Consider the following 6,123-nt stretch of genomic DNA (forward strand, 5'->3'; position numbering starts at 1 on the left):
ATTCGAAGCTTGCAACATTGGAGAAATGCCTAATCTCTTCATTTAACTCATAGTGGTCTTGGCAAATGTTTGATCAAGTCCTTCACTATATCTTTGAGTTGGATGACATCTGAAGTCCTACCTGCTCCTCCCAGGTTGGGTGGATTGCACCCTCCTCGGTGGCCTCACTACAACAAGTACATATTGATGGAGCATTTATCATTCTGCATTTGCTGGTTAATATGCCTGTATTTCCTACTTTGCGAACTCATATGGTTTCATTTTTTCATCTCAGCATTTAGCTTAAAATAAGGCATTTATTAAAATTTGTGGAATTAATGAATGATCAGAGTTGCAAGTGTAAGGTTAACAGATTGAGACCAACCTGCTTGAATAAAGTATTACTGAGTTTTGTCTTTGAACTTGTTCGGTTTAACCTTTTTATAGGTAGCATAGAGCACATAATATGGTTTGGCCATGTCCCCACTGAAATATCATTTTGAATTCCCATGTGTTGTGGGAGGTACCCTGTGGGAGGTAACTGAATCACTGGGGCAAGTCTTTCCCGTGCTGTTCTCGTGATAGTGAGTAAGTCTCATAAGAGCTGATGGTTTTAAAAAGAGGAGTTCCCCATGCAGAAGCTCTCTCTCTTTGCCTGCCACCATCCATGTAAGACGTGACTTGCTCCTCCTCGCCTTCCACCATGATTGTGAGGCTTCCCCAGCCAAGTGGAACTATAAGTCCATTAAACCTCTTTTTCTTCCTGGTTTTGGATATGTCTTTATCAGCAGTATGAAAACAAACTAATACAGCACATGATTATCTAACTATTAATAATGCAAAACTGGGAAAGACAGCCTTAGAGATGACAGGAGCAAGATAAAGAAGATCTCAAGGTATGGAATAATATTCCAGATGATGAAGTAAAATTTAATAGGAATGCATTAAAGGTCAGCATTTAAATGTTTCCAATGTTTGAGTACAGTATGGGAGAGATCTGACTTGGTCACAATTCATAGAAAGAAGGCCTTGTGATTTTATGAACCATAAAAATGAACACTGCCATGAGAAATCAAAATAGCTGTGATGAGCCCAGGTGGCACTCCTAGTAATTCAACCTTCAAGTCTTCTGAGGCCACAGTCTCTGAACACTACACACCCACCAGATCATACTGGGAGCCTGGGCGTCTAATTCAGAATGCCACTCCTTAAGAAAGATGCTGACAAAATTGAGGGTGTCCAGAGAAAAGTAATAGCTCTTATTAGGAGCTGTTGAAGGAAAAGGACATATTTTGTCTGGTGAAGAGGCACCTATGAAGCAATGTGATAATTGAATGACTAATGCACAGGGGAAGGAATTTACTTGCTACTCTGTGCTATACCAAAAGCTAAAAGTACGACTCATATGTAGGCAGTTACCAGATTATTAGCTCTAGAAGAACCAAGAATGTCTATGTCTTGTTCACCATTAGTGCTTCAGCACTTTTAACATAGTAACCAGTAGATACTAGGGGCTCAGTAAGTCCCTACTGATTGAATATATAACAATTTAAAGGAGATCTTGACTCAGAGTCTAATAGTCTTGTGTTCAAGTCCAGGTATTCTACCTAGGAATTGTGAAACCTTGTACTACTATATGTAGCCTCTCAGAGCAGGTTTACAAATGCTCAGATAGTATTATTTCAAGTGATTCATATCATTTTATGACTATCAATCAACACTGATCATATGAAATCTCTTAAAATAAATATAGTAAAATGCTATATAAATGGTATAGAGTAATAATGAGAGTAGGGGGCTGGGGGAGGGATAGCATTAGGAGAAATACCTAATGTAAATGACAAGTTGATGGGTGTAGCAAACCAACATGGCACATGTATACCTATGTAACGAACCTGCACATTGTACCCTAGAACTTAAAGTATTATAATTTTAAAAAGATACAACTATATTAAGTTGATTGTAAAAAGGACTTTCCAGTTAAATCTTTTCAGTAATGCAGTAGGTCACCTTCTGAATTCACTAGCTATTAATCACTGGAAGTATTCAAGCAAAGGTTGGATGACACCTGTGAACAATATGGTAGAAGTCAAGTTTTGCCTTATTTGAGACATAGAACTGGATGGCCATTAAGGTGCCCTCCAATGCTAAGATTCTGTTATCAGAGTCAGCGCTCTCCATTGTTTCTAGTCTAGCTTCACCAATCCCTTCATTGTCCACATCAAAATTATAATCATCATCTGATGCTGCTGTATCAGTTGGTATCTCAGTCAGGCTCTGAGATACTTCAGGCATACTTCTTTCCACTTATTTAATAACTACTGAATGCATTGCAACTCCAACACTTTCAGGACTTCCAATTAGTCAATTTATTATGAGCCTCCCTGAAGCAGAGATGATTCTTAACCTTTTTTCTTGGGTGGCCTAACACATCTTAGGGAAGTGACATTCTTAGCAGTAACTGTGGCTCACTATGGAAGCAATTCTTTCTTTTATTTTTTTATTTTTTATTTTTATCCTTGCAAGAATATGGCAGCAATTCTTACCCAGATGAGAGGAGTAATTTTTTTTTGCAGGGCATTATCAGAATGGGGTAGAAAAAGTGAAAAACCATCTCAGTAAATTCTATAATGTCAACTACTTCCCCACTAAGCTAGACAGAGTCAAAGGATCTATGCCTATGACTTCATTTGCCTTTATGTAACAGAAACCTTTCACAGTGGCTTAATTAAATAGAGGTCTAAGGGTACACAGTTCAAGGCTGGACCAACTACCAGGGAGAAACATCAAGGACCAAGATTGATTTCAGATCCAGTTTTATCATCTTTTATGTGTAACAAACCCTCATAATTCTAAGATGGCTTTGTCATCAAACAGTACCTCTGCATTTCAGTCAGCAAAGCAAGGAAAAAAGTGAAGGGCAAGAAGTCAAAGCCAATGGAGTTTGTCTCCTTTTAAATAACTTTCTAAGAAGTCACAGGCAGTGATTTCCACTCATATCTCACTGAAAAAGTAGGAAATTCAATATTTTAGCTGAATACATGGTGGCCTCCAAATAAATTAGGATTCTGTTTATAAGAAAAAAGGAAGAGTGGATGATGAGTAGGCAGGCAATTAGCAGCATCTGTCACAATTTCATAATTCAGTTCAATTCATAGAATGTTTATTGAGAGACTACTATGCTGCCACCTTTCTAGCACTGAAATATACAGATGAAGACGTGGACACAGTTCCTGTATCAGAATGGAAAAGATCTGTGTGGTATTAGTAAAGAACTTTCACATAGCTCAACTCTTCTGAGACTTTGTGACTCAGAAGTGTAATTTTATTTCCTGATTGCAGATAAATAAATGGCACCTATTCTGAGTCACCAGAATAGGTGCCATTTATCTGCAATCAGGAAATAAAATATATTTGAGTAAGCTGATATAAGCGTGAGATTTTTCTGGAAAGTAAACTACAGGAAAGATCATTATCTGGTAAGAATCTTGCTTAACCATGAATTTATTGTGACCTTTTGTAATTTTGAAAAAAAAGTTATTTCTTATTGAGTAAAACCTCTATTTAATAAAACGTACACACAAGATGTGAGAGATTTGTTGAATTTTAATATCACACTAAATGATTACATAAAATAATAATAGGAAGAAGACTGCCAATACGAAAATTATTACTCCCTTCCCTTTTCTAAATTTACTGAATGGAATTCAGAATTTGATTGTTTATGCTTTTACTATCCCATGTGTTTAAATTTGGCATTTCAGGTGGACAGAGGATCCTTTGTATATTCCAGTTCTCCTGTTTGGGATGAACTTCCCTCTTTGCAAATCTGTCTCTGGCTTCTTAAAAAGCATTTTGCCTTGTATTTGTTTTATTATTTACTATGTCCAGCTGGGGCTTTATTTTCTCGACATATTTAACGTCTTTAAGTAGAGAAGTCTTACTCGTTTTTACATATTACCTGATCTGATGCTCTGTCTGCCCCAAGTGCCTATGAATTTATATGAAATAAATAAACATGTTTTTGAGGCAATAATTCAGTACATTTCTTTCAGTTACTAATAACACTTCACATTTGTGAAACTCTGTTGTTTTTTGCTTGCCTTTTGTTTTGAGACAAAGTCTTGCCCTTTCACCCAGGCTGGAATGTGGTGGCACGATCATGACTCACTGCAGCTTTAGGACTACAGGCGCAGGCCACCATGTCCAGCTAATTTTTATGTATGCGTGTAAAGACAGAGTCTTGCCATGTCACCCAGACTGGTCTCAAACTCCCACCCCAAGAGATCCTCCCACATCAGCCTCTCAAAGCACTGGGATTACAGGCATGAGACACCGTGCCCAGCCTCACATTTGTGTAACTCTTTATCTAAAGCAACCTTGTCCAATCTGTGGCCCAGAACAGCTTGGAATGTGGCCCAACATAAATTTGTAAACTTTTTTTAAAACATTATGACATGTTCTGGCAATTTTTTAAGCTCATCAGCTATCATCAGTGTTAGTGTCTTTTATGTGTGGCTCAAGACAATTCTTCTTCCAATGTGGCCCAGGGAACCCGAAAGATTGGACACCCTTGATCTAAAGAGTTGTCCAAATGTGTCTGGAATTGGTTCCTTCTGGTGGGTTCTTGGTCTCTCTGACTTCAAGAACGAAGCCACGGACCCTTGTGGCGAGTGTTACAGTTCTTAAAGATGGTGTGTCCAGAGTTTCTTTCTTCTGGTGGGTTCGTGGTCTTGCTGACTTCAGGAGTGAAGCTGCAGACCTTTGCAGTGAGTGCTACAGCTCTCAAAGGTGGTGCATCCAGAGTTGTTCGTTCCTCCCAGTGGGTTTGTGGCCTCGCTGACGTCATCTTGCTGATTTCAGGGGTGAAGCCACAGACCTTCGCAGTGAGTGTTACAGCTCTTAAAGGTGGCGCGTCCAGAGTTGTTTGTTCCTCCTGGTGGGTTCGTGGTCATTCTGGCTTCAGGAGTGAAGCTGCAGACCTTTGCGGTGAGTGTTAAAGGTAGTGCAGACCCAAACAGTGAGGAGCAGCAAGATTTATTGCAAAGAGTGAAACAACAGGAGCTTCCACAGGTAGAAGAGGACCTGAGCAGGTTGCTGCTGCTGGCTCCAGTGGTCAGCTTTTATTACCTTATTTGGCCCTGCCCATATCCTGCTGATTGGTCCATTTTACAGAGTGCTGATTGGTGCATTTACAAACCTTTAGCTAGACAGAGAGCGCTGATTGGTACGTTTTTACAGAGTGCCGATTGGTGTGTTTACAAACCTTCAGCTAGACACAGAACACTGATTGGTGTGTTTACAATCCTTTAGCTAGACAGAAAAGTTCTCTTTTCTGTCTTTTCTCCACCCAACCCAGAAGCCCAGCCAGCTTCACCTCTTACAAAGTGCCTCAGGATTATGGCCTGTGAGCCTCACAGCAACCCTATGCGAGAGGTAATGTGGATGCTTTTATCTTCACAGTGTTGATCAGGAAACAGAGGCCCAAAGAAATTTGGTTACTTGAGCAAGCTCACGCAGACAGTGGCAAGAATTGGATCTTTACCCCAGCTCGTCTCATTCTCACTTCTCTACCTGGTGCACTATGCCAAGTCACCTCAGTGTTTGTGGGAGAGATGCACCTTCCCTTCAAATATTAATGCTGTCACTTAGAGAACCCAGATGCCCATAAGATCTCATTCCAATCTGACACTTTGAATATGACAATGACCCAGGAGACTGCATCCACTTCTCCTCAACTTGATGACTATAAACTTCTTATCACAACTTTCAGGACCATTTTTGAATATTAAATACTGGGACATTTTACGATGAGCATTCAGAATCTGCTTTAGGAGTCCAAGAAGGAAAGGGATGAGTAGACACTATGGAAACACCTTGTCCATATTCACTCTAGGGGCCTAAGACTGTAACTCCAAAAAGGGAATTCCCTGTGCCACTTGTTGGTGCTTAGAAGGAACATTAATGGAGCCTGATATGGTCTGGCTTTGTGTCCCCACTCAAACCTCATCTTAAATTGTAATGGTAATTGTAATCCCCAAATGTTGGGGGAGGGACCTTGTGAGAGGTGATTAGATCATGGGGGTGGTCCCCCCATGCTGTTCTCATGATACTGAGTTCTTACAAGATCTGACGGTTTTATAA

The sequence above is a fragment of the Nomascus leucogenys genome, chromosome 12, assembly GCF_006542625.1.
Source record: "Nomascus leucogenys isolate Asia chromosome 12, Asia_NLE_v1, whole genome shotgun sequence".
NCBI classification, from domain to species: Eukaryota; Metazoa; Chordata; class Mammalia; order Primates; family Hylobatidae; genus Nomascus; species Nomascus leucogenys.